This window comes from Panulirus ornatus, chromosome 57 (genome assembly GCF_036320965.1).
Source record: "Panulirus ornatus isolate Po-2019 chromosome 57, ASM3632096v1, whole genome shotgun sequence".
In the NCBI taxonomy this organism is placed as follows: domain Eukaryota; kingdom Metazoa; phylum Arthropoda; class Malacostraca; order Decapoda; family Palinuridae; genus Panulirus; species Panulirus ornatus.
The window spans coordinates 17090915-17113359 of NC_092280.1; the positions used below are offsets into that span (position 1 = coordinate 17090915).

The following is a 22445-nucleotide window of genomic DNA, read 5'->3' on the forward strand; positions in this document are numbered from 1 at the left end:
GGTATACCACATCGATCCAATTCACTCTATTCCTTGCCCGCCTTTCACCCTCCTGCATGTTCAGGCCCTGATCACTCAAAATCTTTTTCACTCCATCTTTCCACCTCCAATTTGGTCTCCCACTTCTCCTCGTTCCCTCCACCTCCAACACATATATCCTCTTGGTCAATCTTTCCTCACTCATTCTCTCCATGTGCCCAAACCATTTCAAAACACCCTCCTCTGCTCTCTCAACCACGCTCTTTTTATTTCCACACATCTCACTTACCCTTACATTACTTACTCGATCAAACCACCTCACACCACACATTGTCCTCAAACATCTCATTTCCAGCACATCCACCCTCCTGCACACAACTCTATCCATAGCCTACGCCTCGCAACTATACAACATTGTTGGAACCACTATTCCTTCAAACATACCCATTTTTGCTTTTCGAGATAATGTTCTCGACTTCCAAACATTCTTCAACGCTCCCAGAATTTTCGCCCCCTCCCCCACCCTATGATTCACTTCCGCTTCCATGGTTCCATCCGCTGCCAAATCCACTCCCTGATATCTAAAACACTTTGCTTCCTCCAGTTTTTCTCCATTCAAACTTACCTCCCATTTGACTTGACCCTCAACCCCACTGTACCTAATAACCTTGCTCTTATTCACATTTACTCTCAAATTTCTTCTTTCACACACTTTACCAAACTCAGTCACCAGCTTCTGCAGTTTCTTACATGAATCAGCCACCAGCGCTGTATCATCAGCGAACAACAACTGACTCACTTCCCAAGCTCTCTCATCCACAACAGACTGCATACTTGCCCCTCTTTCCAAAACTCTTGCATTCACCTCCTTAACAACCCCATCCATAAACAAATTAAACAACCATGGAGACATCACACACCCCTGCCGCAAACCTACATTCACTGAGAACCAATCACTTTCCTCTCTTCCTACACGTACACATGCCTAACATCCTCGATAAAAATTTTTCACTGCTTCTAACAACTTCCCTCCCACACCATATATTCTCAAAACCTTCCACAGAGCATCTCTATCAACTCTATCATATGCCTTCTCCAGATCCATAAATGCCACATACAAATCTATTTGTTTTTCTAAGTATTTCTCACATACATTCTTCAAAGCAAACACCTGATCCACACATCCTCTACCACTTCTGAAACCACACTGCTCTTCCCCAATCTGATGCTCTGTACATGCCTTCACCCTCTCAATCAATACCCTCCCATACAATTTACCAGGAATACTCAACAAACTTATACCTCTGTAATTTAAGCACTCAATTTTATCCCCTTTGCCTTTGTACAATGGCACTATGCAAGCATTCCGCCAATCCTCAGGCACCTCACCATGAATCATACATACATTAAATAACCTTACCAACCAGTCAACAATACAGTCACCCCCTTTTTTAATAAATTCCACTGCAATACCATGCAAACCTGCTGCTTTGCCAGCTTTCATCTTCCGTAAAGCTTTTACTACCTCTTCTCTATTTACCAAATCACTTTTCCCTAACCCTCTCATTTGCACACCACCTCGACCAAAACACCCTATGTCTTCGGCTCTATCATCAAACACATTCAACAAACCTTCAAAATACTCACTCCATCTCCTTTTCACATCACCACTACTTGTTATCACCTCCCCATTAGCCCCCTTCACTGAAGTTCCCATGTGCTCCCTTGTCTTACGCACTTTATTTACCTCCTTCCAAAACATCTTTTTATTCTCCCTGAAATTTAATGATACTCTTTCACCCCAACTCTCATTTGCCCTCTTTTTCACCTCTTGCACCTTTCTCTTGACCTCCTGCCTCTTTCTTTTATACCTCTCCGACTCATTTGCACTCTTTCCCTGCAAAAATTGTCCAAATGCCTCTCTCTTCTCTTTCACTAATAATCTTACTTCTTCATCCCACCACTCAGTACCTTTTCTAATCAACCCACCTCCCATGCTTCTCATGCCACAAGTATCTTTTGCGCAAGCCATCACTGCTTCCCTAAATACATCCCATTCCTCCCCCACTCCCCTTACCTCCTTTGTTCTCACCTATTTCCATTCTGTACTCAGTCTCTCCTGGTACTTCCTCACACAAGTCTCCTCCCCAGGCTCACTTACTCTCACCACTCTCTTGACCCCAACATTCTCTCCTTTTCTGAAAACCCCTACAATTCTTCACCTTCGCCTCCACAAGATAATGATCAGACATCCCTCCAGTTGCACCTCTTAGCACATTAACATCCAAAAGTCTCTCTTTCGTGCGTCTATCAATTAACACGTAATCCAATAACGCTCTCTGGCCATTTCTCCTACTTACATATGTATACTTATGTATATTTCGCTTTTTAAACCAGGTATTCCCAATCACCAGTCCTTTTTCAGCACATAAATCTACAAGCTCTTCACCATTTCCATTTACAACACTGAACACCCCACCCCATGTATACCAATTATTCCCTCAACTGCCACATTACTCACCTTTGCATTCAAATCACCCATCACTATAACCTGGTCTTGTGCATCAAAACCACTAACACACTCATTCAGCTGCTCCCAAAACACTTGCCTCTCATGATCTTTCTTCTCATGCCCAGGTGCATAAGCACCATTAATCACCCATCTCTCTCCATCAACTTTCAGTTTTACCCATATCAATCTATAATTTACTTTCTTACACTGTATCACATACTCCCACAACTCCTGATTCAGGAGTAGTGCTACTCCTTCCCTTGCTCTTGTCCTCTCACTAACCCCTGACTTTACTCCCAAGACATTCCCAAACCACTCTTCCCCTTTACCCTTTAGCTTCATTTCACTCAGAGCCAAAACATCCAGGATCCTTTCCTCAAACATACTACCTATCTCTCCTCTTTTCTCATCTTGGTTACATCCACACACATTTAGACACCCTAATCTGAGCCTTCGAGGAGGATGAGCACTCCCCGCATGACTCCTTCTTCTGTTTCCCCTTTTAGAAAGTTAGAATACAAGGAGGGGAGGGTTTCTGGCACCCCGCTCCCGTCCCCTTTAGTCGCCTTTTACGACACGTGAGGAATGCGTGGGAAGTATTCTTTCTCCCCTATCCCCAGGGATAGGTATCCGAGCCTTTGAGAGAATATCCTCACTTGGCCCCCTTCTCTGTTTCTTCTTTTGGAAAATTAAAAAAGAGAGGGGAGGATCCCCCCCCCCCCCACGCTCCCTTTCCTTTTAGTTGCCTTCTACAACACGCAGGGAATACATTGGAAGTATTCTTTCTCCCCTATCCCCAGGGATGATATATATATATATATATATATATATATATATATATATATATATATATATATATATATATATATATATATATATTTATTTATTTATTTATTTATTCATTTATTTATTTATTTATTATACTTTGTCACTGTCTCCCGCATTAACGAGGTAGCGCACGGAAACAGACAAAGGAATGGCCCAACCCACCCATGTATACATGTATATACATACACGTTCACACCCACACATATACATACCTTTACATCTGAACGTATTCATATGATATATACACACAGACATATACACATGTACATAATTCATACTGTCTGCCCTTATTCATTCCCATTGCCACCCCAGCACATATGAAATGACAGCCCACTCCCCCCGCATGTGCGTGAGGTAGCACTAGCGAACGACAACAAAGGCCACATTCGTTCACACCCAGTCTCTAGCTGTCATGTATAATGCACCGAAACCACAGCTCCCTTTCCACATCCAGGCCCCACAAAACTTTCCATGTTTTACCCCAGACGCCTCGCATGCCCTGGTTCAATCCATTGACAGCACATTGACCAAAGTGTACCACATCGTTCCAATTCACTCTATTCCTTGCACGCCTTTCACCCTCCTGCATGTTCAGGCCCCAGTCACTCAAAATCTTTTTCACTCTATCTTTCCACCTCCAATTTGGTCTCCCACTTCTCCTCGTTCCCTCCACCTCTGACACATATATCCTCGTAGTCAATCTTTCCTCACCCATTCTCTTCATGTGACCAAACCATTTCAAAACACCCTCTTCAGCTTGCTTAACCACACTCTTCTTATTACCATACATATCTCTTACCCTTTCATTACTTACTCGATCAAACCACCTCACACCTCTTATTGTCCTCAGACATCTCATTTCCAACACATCCACCCTCCTCCACACAACTCTATCTATAGCCCACGCCTTGCAACCATATAACATTGTCGGAACCACTATTCCTTTAAACATACCCATTTTTGCTTTCCGAGATAACATTCTCGCCTTCCACACATTCTTCAACACTCCCATAACTATCACCTCCTCCCCCACCCTATGACTCACTTCCGCTTCCATGGTTCCATCCACTACCAAATCCACTCCCAGATATCTAAAACACTTCACTTCCTCCAGTTTTTCTCCATTCAAGCATATCTCCCAGTTGACTTGTCCCTCAACCCTACTGTACCGAATAACTTAGCTCTTATTCGAATTTACTCTCATGTTTCTTCTCTCACTTTACCAAAATCATTCACCAGCTTCTGCAGTTTCTCACATGAATCATCCACCAGTGCTGTATCATCAGCGAACAACAACTGACTCACTTCCCAAGCTCTCTCATCCACAACAGACTGCATACTTGCCCCTCTTTCCAAAACTCTTGCATTCACCTCCCAGACAACCCCATCCATAAACAAATTAAACAACCATGGAGATATCACGCACCCCTGCCGCAAGGCAATATTCCCTGAAAACGAATCACTTTCCTCTCTTCCTACTCGTACATATGCCTCACATTATCGATAAAAACTTTTCACTGCTTCTAACAACTTGCCTCCCACACCATATATTCTTAATACCTTCCACAGAGCATCTCTATCAATATCTATCATATGCCTTCTCCAGATCCATAAATGCTAAATACAAATCCATTTGCTTTTGTAAGTATTTCTCACATACATTCTTCAAAGCAAACACCTGATCCACACATCCTGTACCACTTCTGAAACCACACTACTCTTCCCTAATCTGATGCTCTGTACATGCCTTTACCCTCTCAATCAATACCCTCCCATATAATTTCACAGGAATACTCAACAAATTTATACCTCTGTAATTTGAGCACTCACCTTTATCTCCTTTACCTATGTACAATGGCACTATGCAAGCATTCTGCCAATCCTCAGGCACCTCACCATGAGTCATACATACATTAAATAACCTTACCAACCAGTCAACAATACAGTCACCCCCTTTTTATGATAAATTCCACTGCAATACCATCCAAACCTGTTGCCTTGCCGGCTTTCATCTTCCGCAAATCTTTTACTACCTCTTCTTTGTTTACCAAATTATTCTCCCTAACCCTCTCACTTTGCACACCAAAACACCCTTTATCTGCCACTATATCATTAAACATATTCAACAAACCTTCGAAATACTCACTCCATCTCCTCACTTCACCACTACTTGTTATCACCTCCCCATTAGTCCCCTTCACTGATGTTCCCATTTGTTCACTTGTCTTATGCACTTTATTGACCTCCTTCCAAAACATCTTTTTATTCTCCTGAAGCAGGAGTTGTGTGAATGTGTGATAGAATTGAAGGAAGTAAATTCTAGATTTATGTAGGTAAAACTATAAGTGGATGGTGAGAGATGGGTGATCATTGGTGTTTATCCACCTCACCACGAGAAGAAAGATCATGAGAAGCAATTGTTTTATGAGTAGCTGAATGAGTATCAGCAATTTTGCTGTGGAAGACTGGGTAATAGTGATGGGTGATTTAGGTATGAGGGTAAGTATTGTGGCAGTTTAGGGTATGATTATTTCACATGGGATATTCGCTGTTATGAATGGCAGTTGTGAAGATAATTGTGGATTTTTCATCCTTCTTTTTTGTGCATTTCCCTATTTCCCACGTTAGCGAGGTAGCGTCAAGAATGGATAGCTGGTGAAGAAAAGAGGTGGTGAAAACATTTTGTAAGATGAAATGTGACAAATTGGTTGGAGTGTATAATGTTGCAGTTTAATTCATCAAGAAAGGGGTAGCTATGTTGTTAAATGATTTGTAAGAATTTTCATTGTATGTATGAATCATGATGAGGTGCCCAAGGATGTACGATATCATGTATAAAGGCAAGGGGGATAAAGGTTAGTTTTCAGACTACTGATGTATAAGTTTGATGAGTGTACCTGGTAAGTTGTATGAGAGAGTATTAATTCATAGGATGAAGACTTACAGAGCACCAGATTGGGGAGGAGCAGTGTGGTTTCAGAGGTGGTAAAGGATGTGTGGATCAGATTGCTGCTTTAAAGAATGTGCGTGAGAAATACTTAGAGTAATATATGGATTTCTATAAGACATATGAAATAGTCTGTGGGGCTTGGTTATGGGTAGGTGGCTGTGGTTTTGGTGCATCACACATGACAGCTTGAGAAAGGATGGAGCAAATGAGGTCTTCTGTTTTTGTGGTATTTCACTAATCCAGGAAACAGCAAAGAAAGTCTGAAAAAGAATACAGAAAATGTTAGACAGGTATCTGTCTTTTTGTCAAACTCATGTTTCATTGGGATCTAGGTTAGGCTATGTAAGGTTTTGTCATATTCTCTCTGAATTTTTTTTTTTTTTTTTTTTTTTTGTCGCTGTCTCCCGCGTTTGCGAAGTAGCGCAAGGAAACAGACAAAAGAAATGGCCCAACCCACCCCCATACACATGTATATACATACGTCCACACACGCAAATATACATACCTACACAGCTTTCCATGATTTACCCCAGACGCTTCACATGCCTTGATTCAATCCACTGACAGCACGTCAACCCCGGTATACCACACTGCTCCAATTCACTCTATTCCTTGCCCTCCTTTCACCCTCCTGCATGTTCAGGCCCCGATCACACAAAATCTTTTTCACTCCATCTTTCCACCTCCAATTTGGTCTCCCTCTTCTCCTTGTTCCCTCCACCTCCGACACATATATTCTTTCCTCACTCATTCTCTCCATGTGCCCGAACTATTTCAAAACACCCTCTTCTGCTCTCTCAACCACGCTCTTTTTATTTCCACACATCTCTCTTATCCTTACGTTACTTACTCGATCAAACCACCTCACACCACACATTGTCCTCAAACATCTCATTTCCAGCACATCCATCCTCCTGCGCACAACTCTATCCATAGCCCACGCCTCGCAACCATACAACATTGTTGGAACCACTATTCCTTCAAACATACCCATTTTTGCTTTCCGAGATAATGTTCTCGACTTCCACACATTCTTCAAGGCTCCCAGAATTTTCGCCCCCTCCCCCACCCTATGATCCACTTCCGCTTCCATGGTTCCATCCGCCGCCAGATCCACTCCCAGATATCTAGAACACTTCACTTCCTCCAGTTTTTCTCCATTCAAACTCACCTCCCAATTGACTTGACCCTCAACCCTACTGTACCTAATAACCTTGCTCTTATTCACATTTACTCTTAAATTTCTTCTTTCACACACTTTGCCAAACTCAGTTTCCAGCTTCTGCAGTTTCTCACATGAATCAGCCACCAGCGCTGTATCATCAGCGAACAACAACTGACTCACTTCCCAAGCTCTCTCATCCCCAACAAACTTCATACTTGCCCCTCTTTCCAAAACTCTTGCATTCACCTCCCTAACAACCCCATCCATAAACAAATTAAACAACCATGGAGACATCACACACCCCTGCTGCAAACCTACATTCACTGAGAACCAATCACTTTCCTCTCTTCCTACACGTACACATGCCTTACATCCTCGATAAAAACTTTTCACTGCTTCTAACAACTTGCCTCCCACACCATATATTCTTAATACCTTCCACAGAGCATCTCTGTCAACTCTATCATATGCCTTCTCCAGATCCATAAATGCTACATACAAATCCATTTGCTTTTCTAAGTATTTCTCACATACATTCTTCAAAGCAAACACCTGATCCACACATCCTCTACCACTTCTGAAACCACACTGCTCTTCCCCAATCTGATGCTCTGTACATGCCTTCACCCTCTCAATCAATATCATCCCATATAATTTACCAGGAATACTCAACAAACTTATACCTCTGTAATTTGAGCACTCACTCTTATCCCCTTTGCCTTTGTACAATGGCACTATGCACGCATTCCGCCATTCCTCAGGCACCTCACCATGAGTCATACATACATTAAATAACCTTACCAACCAGTCAACAATACAGTCACCCCCTTTTTTAATAAATTCCACTGCAATACCATCCAAACCTGCTGCCTTGCCGGCTTTCATCTTCCGCAAAGCTTTTACTACCTCTTCTCTGTTTACCAAATCATTTTCCCTAACCCTCTCACTTTGCACACCACCTCGACCAAAACACCTTATATCTGCCACTCTATCATCAAACACATTCAACAAACCTCTCTGAAAATGTAGATGATTGTTTGTTCATGCATTAGGTTAGAACCTACTGAGGAGAATTATATAGATAAAACACCTGTCAAGTTTAAATAAGTCACAATTTACCATATCAGTCAGTGGAAGGTAATAGCTGTTAGGCAGCCAACAGCCGGGGAGGTATATCACCAGTACTGTACTATCCGCCTGGGTATATTGGGACAGTTAGTGACTGCTGCATATTGAGCCAGCACTTCAGTGTTCGTCAGGTTGCACTCCTCAGACCCAGATAGCTGTCTTTTCTTTCTATCTCAACAACATGTGGGCTGTCCACAAACATATAATCTCTCTTTCCCATGCATAGCACTTAACTTGCACAACACTTTCTTCAAAACTTGAGATTTTCCAGCGATGAACACTCTGCATTACCCCTGCCCTTTGGCAAAATAGCAAGAGCAATACATAGAACATGTAGGCTAGAGCACTAGGTAGAAGTAGTTGACAGGAACATTAGGCAGGAGCATTAGTTACACAGTCAGTAGGAACATTAGGAAGGTTCCTGTGCAAACACTGTGCTAGAGTTGCTCTCTGCTGGTGGCCTATTAGGGGTGAAGCACTAAAAGCTAAGAAACAGCACTGGAGTTCGCTGGTAAAGGAGCTTCTATTGCTGTGGCCACCCCCTTGAGGGAGTTCTGGGTGGGAACCATGCATCAGAGATATAGATAGAAAGACAGATGGAAAAAATTACGAATGTTTTTAGCTGAAATATGATCACTTACCTTGCTCACCAACCTGAATTACAAAAATTCTAATGCGCCATCCATATATCAGTTATTTTTCTTCATATGTGACTTTTTTTAGTGCATAAGTATGTCATGAACCCACTTGATAGAAATGTGTAAGAAAAAGTATAATAGATACAGTTTACAGTATCATTCTCCAGATAAGATGTTTATGCATTTTAAGCCATGAGATGACCCCTCCCTGAAGTGGAAATTCTTTAAATGCACCATTGACCATCAATGCCATGGTTCAGCAGCAAACCTACACCTTTCTAGCCTGCTTTCAATTGTATCCAGCAGCTTATTCCTTATGCAGGGAACTTTTATTGCAACAAAGGATGAGGTGGACTTGCTGGTTCCTTTTAGCTACTTGATGCTATAGAGTGTCATTTTTGCTGGTAGAGGAAGCAAATCCAAGTGAATGCCTGTGGAAAGCAAGGAGACCTGTTCCTCAGGGACTGGTGGGGCAGGCAAGGGACCCTGCTCCTCAGGTACTCGTTGGGGAGGTAAGGAGCCTTGTTCATTGCATACTGATGGGGGAGGTAAGGAGCCATGGTCCCCTGGTACTGGGAAGAGGGGGGAGTCAAGGAGCCTTGTTCCTCAGGTACTGGTTGGGGAGGGAGGAGCTTTGTTTGTCAGGTATACTGGCAGGGTAGGAGAGGTGCCTTGTTCCTCAGGTACTGGTGGGAGAGGCAGAGAGCCCTGTTCCTCATATACTGGTGGGGAAAGGAAGGAGCCTCTGAGACTGGAGGGAGAAGCAAAGAGGATTGTTGCTTGGATAGTGGTGGGCGAGGTGAGGAACCTTGTTCCATAGGTGCTGGTGGGAGAGGCACAGATCCTTGTTCCTCAGATATTGGCAGAGGAGGCACGGAGCACTGTTCTTTAGATACTAGTGGGAGAGGCAAGGTGTCTTGTTCCTGAAGTCTGGTGGGAAAAGTTAGGAGCCTTGTTCCTCAGGTGCTAGTGGGAGAGGCAAGATAACTTTTTCCTCAGATATTGGTGGGGAAAACAAAGACCTTTGTTTCTGATATACTGGTGGGAAGTAAAGGAGCCTTAACATTGTCCCTAAGGTAGTAGTCAGAGAGGTGAGAAGCCTTTTTTCTGAGATACTGGTGGTGAGACAAGGAGCCTTAGCCTTTTTCCTCAGATACTGGAGGGGTAGGGAATTCATTAGATCTTCCTGTGTTGCATCTAGAGCCTTGCATAATCTGTTTTCCATCAAAAGTGCATTGTTTTTTCATTGTTCAGAATAAAGTATTTAAGATCTCTGTACATAAAGTCAAGCTAAAACTAATGCTTTGGTCATCCTAGAGCTGACCTTTAATTGATTATGGGCAGGGTGACTTTTTCAACTCATATTTTAGAAAAAAAAAATTAGGTTTTCTTATAAGGCACAAAATACATTATACTTATTATGTGAATATTTTTTCATGCCCATTAAAAAAAAATCCATTACAACAGGCTCCTGTAAAAGAAGTCCTGTGTACTTTGAAAATGCCTTTTTGTAGTAGGAGTCCCTGCTGAATGCTTAAGTATAATGGTGAATAGTTCAGGTGGGCAAAAATGTGGAAATACATAAGTGAAAAATGCTGTTTTTACTTTTTGTGTGCATGCACAACTGATGTGGTGGACAGCATGGTATGGGCAGCATTGGTTAGCTGCAGAGTGATGTGGGTGGAAGGAGTCTTATGCTTTCACTTACAATTGAGTGCTGAGTGTTTAAAGTTGAACTGTATTGGAATCATCTTTGTATCATTGTGAAGGTTTTGTGTATTTGTGGTTGCTAGGTAGCCATTAATTTTTGTGAGTGCACTATTACATGTGGGCTGCAGCTTTGTTATCTTTACTTTTGAGAGAGTGGAAGACCAAGCACATCAGGCATAGTTGAAAGTGGAGTGAATGAATTATTTGTAGATGTTGAGTGATTCTTTTTCTTGTCCAAATCTGTTGCTAGTTAGTGTTCTGAGGGCATTTATTTTGTCTTTTGCTTTTGTTTTAGTATTGTGGGGAGTGAATGTCATGTGTGTGTTTTATGTGATGTCAAGAATGGTTGTTGTTTCATTCAGGTGTGTGTCTTATGTGTTGTCAAAAATGGTTGTTGTATCGTTCAGTTGGTGTGACTGTCCATTCAAGGTGCCTGGAGGATGTGAGCTGGACTTTTGTCTGTCTGGGATTAAAAGCAGGGTTAAAAAGCATCTGTAGAGATGCAGGCATTTTGTTCTGGATGAGTTACTGTTTAAATTGTGTAATCTAATGCATAACACTCCATGTTATATGTTGCTTCTGTGGTGTTAGGATGTTGTGATATGATTGTGAGGCCTTCTCCATATGAGAGGACCTTCATTCGAGGCTTGCGTGATGCAACAGGAGGTCATGTAGGAAGAGACTGAAGAGAGTTGGAGAAAGAACTTCTCACTAGGGAAATCAATTGTAAAGTTTAAGTGTTTTGGAGGTGAAGCCATTATGAGTGACTCCGGCATGGTGGCTGGTTATGATATCGGCCAACCACTTTTGTCATTGTGGAGGACAGTGTCAAGTATTATTCTTTTTGCGAAGATGTGTCATGGGACATTTTCAGATGCTTTGTTGAGTCTGTTGTCACTTGTACTGTGTGCGAGGGGGTTGTAGTTAGTTGAATCCATCTGGGATGTATGAGTTCAATTTTAGTGAGAAGGGGAAGTTTGGTGGTTTGGAGGGTTATAGAATTAATATTGTGTGTTGCCAGAAGTTAAGGATTTTTTTGTGTAGCCATTGGTAGTTAAAGAATATCTGTAAGTACATGGTTTGCAAATAGGCCTTAACTGTCTTACATGAGAGTTTAATATGGTGTCAGGGTCTGTGTCAAGAGAGTACTTTATGGTTTTTAATTGCATTTTTTTTATCAGCAGGAGTAAAAGATGGATGACCAATTTTTTCTGGATAGATTTTGTTTGACTTTCCTGTTTAGGGGTGAGGTTGGTTTGTAGCTGATTTTTTAGTAGTGTCTCATGGGTGTGTTTGTGCATTCTTTTGGGGAAGAGATTTCATTGGAGTGGGTTAGGAGTGCCTCATGAGTGGGAGCTGAATTTGCACTATGAATGAATTTTCCTTAATGTGTGCTAGAGTTGATTGTTGTGGGTCTGGTGACTCACTGTGTTGAGGAAGGAGTACCAGTTTTCATTTTGTCCTTCAGTGATTAGGGTAGTGATAATGTTATTTAGAATTTGGATTTGTTCTCTGCTTTCAATAGATGGAGTGTGGTTTTGTCTCACTTGGTTTCTTTACTTTATGAGCTTCATAACGTGTGGGGAGAATTTTGAGTTGTATTTCTTTCAAGCCAAACCATGCCTGAGAAAAAAGTATTGCCAGTTGTCATTCAACGAAGTCAAGGAGATTCTTCTAGATTTAGAGGAAGATGTAAGAGATTATCCAGAGATGTATGATGATGACTTGTCTTCAGATGACTGAGAAAGTAATTTAGAGGCCACAGACTCTTCAGCATCAATACTGAAGCTGAAAATGGTGCAGAAAGGACCACAGGCACCAGTGGCATCATTGTTGCAGCAGATTGCTGCTCATCATCCAGTCTTGCAAGCACTACATGGGACTAGCAGCTGGTAATTTTTCACCAATGCTGTTTGTTTTCAATAGAGCAAAGAGTTTTATTTCTGGCATTGCAAGAATTAGTGACCAAAGCAGAGAGCTGGATCATTTTATGTTATATTCATGTGATGAGTCTATAATTAATCAAATAGAGAGTGAAACTAACAGTGCACTTTTATTGAGGGCAAGTGAGAGGCATTTCCAACTTTGTACTTGAGTGTATGAAAAACTGCAAAAACTGTATGTATTATTAAGCTCATATATTCCGATGCTAGAAGCAGTGAAAAGTTTTGACCAAGGATGTAAGGGATGTGTACGTGTAGGAAGAGAGGAAAGTGATTGGTTCCCAGCGAATGTCAGTTTGCAGCAGGGGCGTGTAATGTCTCCATTGTTGTTTAATTTGTCTATGGATGGGATGGTTAGGGAGGTGAATGCAAGAGTTTTGGAGAGAGGGGCAAGTATGTCTGTTGTGGATGAGAGGGCTTGGGAAGTGAGTCAGTTGTTGTTTGCTGATGATACAGCGCTGGTGGCTGATTCGGATGTGAAACTGCAACAGATGGTGACTGACTTTGGTAAAGTGTGTGAAAGAAGAAAGCTGAAAGTAAATGTGAATGAGAGCAAGGTTATTATGCTCAGTAGGATTGAAGGACAAGCTGATTACGAGGTAAGTTTGAATGGAGAAAAACTGGAGGAAGCAAAGTGTTTTAGATATCTGGGAGTGGATTTTGCAGTGGATGGAACCATGGAAGTGGATGTGAGCCGCAGGGTGGGGAAGGGGGCAAAGGTTCTGGGAGCATTGAAGAATATATGGAAGGCAAGAACGTTATCTCGGAGAGCAAAAATGGGTATGTTTGAAGGAATAGTGGTTCCAGCAATGTTGTATGGTTGCGAGGCATGGGCTATAGATAGGGTTTTAGGTTATTTGGAGGAGGCTGGATGTGTTAGAAATTAAATGTTTGAGGACAATATGTGGTGTGAGGTGGTTTGATCAAGTAAGTAATGAAAGGGTAAGAGTGTGGTTGAGAGAGCAGAAGAGGGTGTGTTGAAATGGTTTGGTCACATGGAGAAAATGAGTGAGGAAAGATTGAGAAAGAGGATATATGTGTCAGAGGTAAAGGGAATGAGGAGAAGTGGGAGACCAAATTGGAGGTAGAAGGATGAAGTGAAAAGAATTTTTAGTGATTGGGGCCTGAACATACAGGAGGGTGAAAGGCGTGCAAGGAATAGAGTGAATTGGAACGATGTGACATACTGGGGTGGACCTGCTGTCAATGGATTGAACCAGGGCATGTGAAGCGTCTGGGGTATACCATGGAAAGTTTTGTGGAGCCTGGATGTGAAAGAATACCTCCCACGCATTCCTCACGTGTTGTAGAAGGCAACTAAAGGGGATGGGAGCGGGGGGCTAGAAACCCTCCCCTCCTTCTATTGTAACTCTCTAAAAGGGGGAACAGAAGGAGTCACGCAGGGAGTGCTCATCCTCCTCGAAGGCTCAGATTGGGGTGTCTAAATGTTTGTGGATGTAACCAAGATGAGAAAAAAGGAGAGATACGTAGTATGTTTGATGAAAGGAACTTGGATGTTTTGGCTCTGAGTGAAACAAAGCTCAAGGGTAAAGGGGAAGAGTGGTTTGGGAATGTCTTGGGAGTAAAGTCAGGGGTTAGTGAGAGGACAAGAGCAAGGGAAGGAGTAGCACTACTCCTGAAACAGGAGTGGTGGGAGTATGTGATAGAGTGTAAGAAAGTAAACTCTAGATAGATATGGGTAAAACTGAAAGTGGACAGAGAGAGATGGGTGATTATTGGTGCATATGCACCTGGGCATGAGAAGAAAGATCATGAGAGGCAAGTGTTTTGGAAGCACCTGAATGAGTGTGTTAGTGGTTTTGATGCACAAGACCGGGTTATAGTGATGGCTGATTTGAATGCAAAGTTGGGTAATGTAGCAGTTGAGGGAATAATTGGTATACATGGGGTGTTCAGTGTTGTAAATGGAAATAGTGAAGAGCTTGTAGATTTATGTGCTGAAAAAGGACTGGTGATTGGGAATACCTGGTTTGAAAAGCAAGATATACATAAGTATATGTATGTAAGTAGGAGAGATGGCCAGAGAGCATTATTGAATTACGTGTTAATTGATAGGCGTGCGAAAGAGAGACTTTTGGATGTTAATGTGCTGAGAGGTGCAACTGGAGGGATGTCTGATCATTATCTTGTGGAGGCGAAGGTAAAGATTTGTATGGGTTTTCAGAAAAGAAGAGAGAATGTTGGGGTGAAGAGAGTGGTGAGAGTAAGTGAGCCTGGGAAGGAGACTTGTGTGAGGAAGTACCAGGAGAGACTGAGTACAGAGTGGAAAAAGGTGAGAACAAAGGAGGTAAGGGGAGTGGGAGAGGAATGGGATGTATTTAGGGAAGCAGTGATGGATTGCGCAAAAGATGCTTGTGGCATGAGAAGCATGGGAGGTGGGTTGATTAGAAAGAGTAATGAGTGGTGGGATGAAGAAGTAATATTATTAGTGAAAGAGAAGAGAGAGGCATTTGGATGATTTTTGCAGGGAAAAATGCAAATAAGTGGGAGATGTATAAAAGAAAGAGGCAGGAGGTCAAGAGAATGGTGCAAGAGGTGAAAAAGAGGGCAAATGAGAGATGGGGTGAGAGAGTATCATTAAATTTTAGGGAGAATAAAAAGATGTTCTGGAAGGAGGTAAATAAAGTGCATAAGACAAGGGAGCAAATGGGAACTTCAGTGAAGGGGGCAAATGGGGAGGTGATAACAAGTAGTGGTGATGTGAGATGGAGATGAAGTGAGTATTTTGAAGGTTTGTTGAATGTGTTTGATGATAGAGTGGCAGATATAGGGTGTTTTGGTCGAGGTGGTGTGCAAAGTGAAAGGGTTAGGGAAAATGATTTGGTAAACAGAGAAGAGGTAGTGAAAGCTTTGCGGAAGATGAAAGCTGGCAAGGCAGCAGGTTTGCATGGTATTGCAGTGGAATTTATTAAAGAAGGGGGTGACTGTATTGTTGACTGGTTGGTAAGGTTATTTAATGTATGTATGACTCATGGTGAGGTGCTTGAGGATTGGCAGAATGCTTGCAGAGTGCCATTGTACAAAGGCAAAGGGGATAAAAGTGAGTGCTCAAATTACAGAGGTATAAGTTTGTTGAGTATTCCTGGTAAATTATATGGGAGGGTATTGATTGAGAGGGTGAAGGCATGTACAGAGCATCAGATTGGGGAAGAGCAGTGTGGTTTCAGAAGTGGTAGAGGATGTGTGGATCAGGTGTTTGCTTTGAAGAATGTATGTGAGAGATACTTAGAAAAACAAATGGATTTGTATGTAGCATTTATGGATCTGGAAAAGGCATATGATAGAGTTGATAGAGATGCTCTGTAGAAGGTATTAAGAATATATGGTGTGGGAGGCAAGTTGTTAGAAGCAGTGAAAAGTTTTTATTGAGGATGTAAGGCATGTGTACATGTAGGAAGAGAGGAAAGTGATTGGTTCTCAGTGAATGTAGGTTTGCGGCAGGGGTGTGTGATGTCTCCATGGTTGTTTAATTTGTTTATGGATGGGGTTGTTAGGGAAGTGAATGCAAGAGTTTTGGAAAGAGGGGCAAGTATGCAGTCTGTTGTGGATGAGAGAGCTTGGGAAGTGAGTCAGTGTTGTTCGCTGATGATACAGCGCTGGTGGCTGATTCATGTGAGAAACTGCAGACGCTGATGACTGAGTTTGATAAAGTGTGTGAAAGAAGAAAGTTGAGAGTAAATGTGAATAAGAGCAAGGTTATTAGATACAGTAGGGTTGAGGGTCAAGTCAGTTGGGAGGTAAGTTTGAATGGAGAAAAACTGGAGGAAGTGAAGTGTTTTAGATATCTGGGAGAGGATTTGGCAGCGGATGGAACCATGGAGGCGGAAGTGAATCATAGGGTGGGGGAGGGGGCGAAAATTCTGGGAGCGTTGAAGAATGTTTGGAAGTCGAGAACATTATCTCGGAAAGCAAAAATGGGTATGTTTGAAGGAATAGTGGTTCCAACAATGTTGTATGGTTGCGAGGCGTGGGCTATGGATAGAGTCGTGCGGAGGAGGATGGATGTGCTAGAAATGAGATGTTTGAGGACATGTGGTGTGAGGTGGTTTGGTCGAGTAAGTAATGTAAGGGTAAGAGAGATGGGTGGAAATAAAAAGAGTGTGGTTGAGAGAGCAGAAGAGGGTGTTTTGAAATGGTTTGGTCACATGGAGAGAATGAGTGAGGAAAGATTGACCAAGAGGATATATGTGTCAGAGGTGGAGGGAACAAGGAGAAGTAGGAGACTAAATTAGAGGTGGAAGGATGGAGTGAAAAAGATTTTGAGTGATCAGGGCCTGAACATGCAGGAGGGTGAAAGGAATGCAAGGAATAGAGTGAATTGGAATGATGTGGTATACCGGGTCGATGTGCTGTCAATGGATTGAACCAGGGCATGTAAAGCGTCTGGGGTAAACCATGGAAAGTTGTGTGGGGCCTGGATGTGGAAAGGGAGCTGTGGTTTCGGTGCATTATTACATGACAGCTATAGACTGAGTGTGAACAAATGTGGCCTTTGTTGTCTTTTCCTTGCGCTACCTTGCACATGTGAGGGGGAAGGGGGTTGTTATTCCATGTGTGGCAAGGTGGCGATGGGAATAAATAAAGGCAGACAGTGTGAATTATGTACATGTGTATATATGTATATGGGTGTGTTTGTATATATATGTATACATTGAGATGTATAAGTATGCATATTTGTGTGTGTGGATGTGTATGTATATACATGTATTTGTGGGTGGGTTGGGCCATTCTTTCGTCTGTTTCCTTGTGCTACCTCGCTAATGCGGGAGACAGCAACAAAGAAAAAAAAAACATGAAATCTAGAGACTTAGTGTGAACGAATGTGGCCTTTGTTGTCTTTTCCTCGGGCTCCCTTGTGCGCACGCGGGGGAGGGGGTGCTATTTCATGAGTTGCACAGTGGCGACGGGAATGGATGAAGGCAGCAAGTATGAATTATGTATATGTGTATATATGTATAGGTATGCCACCAAATTTCAGGCAACTGATGGCTCAGCACCTCCTTTAGTCCTGACAAAATTACATGTGGGAACTTGAAATTACCATGGCCACCAGACTAGTTTACTGGGTGGGCACAGATGGTGTTGTGTGTAGGGCGCGCTTATTTACATTCTTTAACTGCACTTGTTGGTGATGACACTGCAATTGTTTGAGAGTCTTAGCTTTTTTGTTTAAATTCAACCCAAGCTATGACTTCTAAGACATATGAGAGTGTTCGTCATGGTGTCAAACATAAACACCATTCCATATCGATTCAAGATAAAGTAGAACTATTGAAAAAAAATGGACCTTGGTGTTTGGGTGTGTAAGCTGTGTGACATCTACAGTATTGGTTCATCAACTGTTTATGATATAAAGAAGCAAAGGGACAAAATATTGAAATTCTATGCAGACAGCTATTCCAAGAAGCAAATGACAATTAGAAAACTATGAAAGATGGTAAGAGTACTGAGCACGATTGAGTGATGATGGAATGGTTTCAACAGTGTTGGAGTATGAGTGGACTTGTCAGGTAGCATGATAATGGACCAGGCTAAAAAGTTGTTCCATAAAGAACTTAAATTACAACATGAGTGTGACTATAGTAAAGGATGGCTCCAAAGATTCAAGAAGTGTCATGGAATTTCCATGAATTAAGTGTGCAGAGAAAAGCAGTCTGCAAACGACAAAGGAGCTGCTGAGTATGTGGACGAATTTGCAAAACTCGTAGCTGACGAGCACCTCAGTCTTAAGCAGGTGTATAGTGCAGATGAATACTTTAGACACATGGGAGATGTGCAGTTAGTGGGATAGAAGTGTGTTGATGAATTATTATTATGTGACCATGGTTGGTCCAACAAAATGGTTAATCCAGGAAGGATTTGGAACCAAGAGTGCTGGAAAATCAGTTCTGTACCTGTATATGTCTGTGTATGTATGTGTAGGTATATGTTAAAATGTATAGGTATGTATGTGTGCGTGTGTGGCCGTTTATGTATATACATGTGTATGTGGGTGGGTTGTGCCATTCTTTCGTCTGTTTCCTTGCGCTACCTCGTTAATGCAGAAGAAAGCAATTAAGTATTATATTATATCATTTTATTTTTCTTATACTTTGTTGCTGTCTCCCGCATTAGCGAGGTAGTGCAAGGAAACAGATGAGAGAATGGCCCAACCCACCCACATACACATGTATATACATACATGTCCACACACAGCACATATACATACCTATACATCTCAACGTATACATATATATACACACAGACATATACATATACACACATGTACATAATTCATACCGTCTGCCCTTATTCATTCCCATCACCACCCTGCCTCACAGGAAATGACAACCCCCTCCCCCCACATGTGCGCGAGGTAGCACTAGGAAAAGACAATAAAGACCACATTCGTTCACACTCAGTCTCTAGCTGTCGTGTATAATGCACCGAAACCACACGGCTCCCTTTCCACATCCAGGCCCCACAAAACTTTCCATGGTTTACCCCAGACGCTTCACATGCCTTGGTTCAATCCATTGACAGCACGCCGACCCCAGTATGCCACATCGTTCCAATTCTCTCTATTCCCTGCACGCCTTTCACTCTCCTGCATGCTCAGGCCTGATCACTCAAAATCTTTTTCACTCCATCTTTCCACCTCCAATTTGGTCTCCCACTTATCCTTGTTCCCTACACCACTGACACATTCATCCTCTTTGGCAATCTTTCCTCTCTCATTCTTTCCATTTGACCAAACCATTTCAAAACACCATCTGCTCTCTCAACCACACTCTTTTTATTACCACACATCTCTCTTACCCTTTCATTACTTACTCGATCAAACCACCTCACAACACATATTGTCCTCAAACATCTCATTTCCAGCACATCCACTCTCCTCCGCACAACTCTATCTACAGCCCACGCCTCACAACCATATAACCTTGTTGGATCCACTATTCCTTCAAACATACCCATTTTTGCTTTCCAAGATAACATTCACGACTTCCACACATTTTTCAACGCTCCCAGAACTTTCGCCCCCTCCCCCACCCAATGATTCACTTCTGCTTCCATGGTTCCATCCGCTGCCAAATCCACTCCCAGATATCTAAAACACTTTACTTCCTCCAGTTTTCTCCATTCAAACTTACCTACAAATTGACTTGTCCCTCAACCCTACTATATCTAATAACCTTGCTCTTATTCGCATTTACTCTCAGCTTTCTTCTTTCACACACTTTATCAAACTCAGTCACCAGCTTCTGCACTTTCTCACCCGAATCAGCCACCAACGCTGTATCATCAGCGAGCAATAACTGACTCACCTCCCAAGCTCTCTCATCCACAACAGACTGCATACTTACCCCTCTTTCCAAAACTCTTGCATTCACTTCCCTAACAACCCCATCCATAAACAAATTAAACAACCATGGAGACATCACACACCCCTTCCGCAAACCAACATTCAGTGAGAACCAATCACTTTCCTCTCTTCCTACACGTACACATGCCTCACATCCTCGATAAAAACTTTTCACTGCTTCTAACAACTTGCCTCCCACACCATATATTCTTGATGCCTCCTACAGAGCATCTCTATCAACTCTATCATATGCCTTCTCCAGATCCATAAATGCTACATACAAATCCATTTGCTTTTCTAAGTATTTCTCACATACATTCTTCAAAGCAAACACCTGATCCACACATCCTCTACCACTTCTGAAACCACACTGCTCTTCCCCAATCTGATGCTTTATACATGCCTTCACCCTCTCAATCATACCCTCCCATATAATTTCCCAGGAATACTCAACAAGCTTATACCTCTGTAATTTGAGCACTCACTTTTATCCCCTTTGCCTTTGTACAATGGCGCTCTGCAAGCATTCCGCCAATCCTCATACACCTCACCATGAAACATACATACGTTGAATAACCTTACCAACCAGTCAACAATACAGTCACCCTCGTTTTTTTAATAAATTCCACTGCAATACCATCCAAACCTGCTGCCTTGCCGGCTTTCATCTTCCGCAAAGCTTTACTACCTCTTCTCTGTTTACCAAATCATTTTCCCTAACCTTCTCACTTTGCACACCACCTCGACCAAAACACCCTATATCTGCCACTCTATCATCAAACACATTCAACAAACCCTCAAAATACTCACTCCATCTCCTTCACATGTCACCACTACTAGTTATCACCTCCCCATTAGCCCCTTTCACTGAAGTTCCCATTTGTTCCCTTGTCTTTCGCACTATATTTACCTCCTTCCAGAACATCTTTTTATTCTCCCTAAAATTTAATGATACTCCCTCACCTCAACTCTCATTTGCCCTCTTTTTCACCTCTTGCACCTTTCTCTTGACCTCCTGCCTCTTTCTTTTATACATCTCCCAGTCATCTGCATTATTTCCCTGCAAAAATTGACCAAATGCCTCTCTTTTCTCTTTCACTAATAATCTTACTTCTTCATCTCACCACTCACTACCCATTCTAATCTGCCCACCTCCCACACTTCTCATGCAACAAGCATCTTTTGCACAAGCCATCACTACTTCCCTAAATACATCCTATTCCTCCCCCACTCCCCTTACGTCCTTAGTTCTCACCTTTTTCCATTCTGTACTCAATCTCTCCTGGTACTTCTTCACACGTCTCCTTCTCAAGCTCACTTACTCTCACCATTCTCTTCACCCCAACATTCTCTCTTCTCTTCTGAAAACCTCTACAAATGTTCACCTTCACCTCCACAAGATAATGATCGGACATCCCTCCAATTGCACCTCTCAGCACATTAACATCCAAAAGTCTCTCTTTCACGCGCCTGTCAATTAACATGTAATCCAATAATGCTCTCTGGCCATCTCTCCTACTTACATACGTATACTTATGTATATCTCTTTTTAAACCAGGTATTCCCAATCACCAGTCCTTTTTCAGCACATAAATCTACAAGATCTTCACCATTTCCATTTACAACACTGAACACCCCATGTACACCAATTATTCCCTCAACTGCTACATTACTCACCTTTGCATTCAAATCACTCATCACTATAACCTGGTCTTGTGCATCAAAACTACTAACACACTCACTCATCTGCTCCCAAAACACTTGCCTCTCATGATCTTTCTTCTCATGCCCAGGTGCATATGCACCAATAATCACCCATCTCTCTCCATCCACTTTCAGTTTTATCCATATCAATCTAGAGTTTACTTTCTTACTCTCTATCACATACTCCCACCACTCCTGTTTCAGGAGTAGTGCTACTCCTTCCCTTGCTCTTGTCCTCTCACTAACCCCTGACTTTACTCCCAAGACATTCCCAAACCACTCTTCCCATTTACCCTTGAGCTTCATTTCACTCAGAGCCAAAACATCCAGGATCGTTTCCTCAAACATACTAACTATCTCTCCTTATTTCTCATCTTTTCTCATCCACACACATTTAGACACCCCAATCTGAGCCTTCGAGGAGGATGAGCACTCCCAGCGTGACTCCTTCTTCTGTTTCCCCTTTTAGAAGGTTAGAATACAGGGAGGAGAGGGTTTCCAACCCCCCCGCTCCCGTCCCCT

At 42.3% G+C, this 22445-nt stretch overlaps 1 protein-coding gene across 1 annotated transcript in view; it reads left to right on the plus strand.

The window, feature by feature from the left end:
* Nucleotides 1-22445, plus strand: part of LOC139766186 (voltage-dependent T-type calcium channel subunit alpha-1G-like) — a 1124919-nt gene that overhangs the window by 821095 nt on the left and 281379 nt on the right. The window lies entirely within an intron of this gene.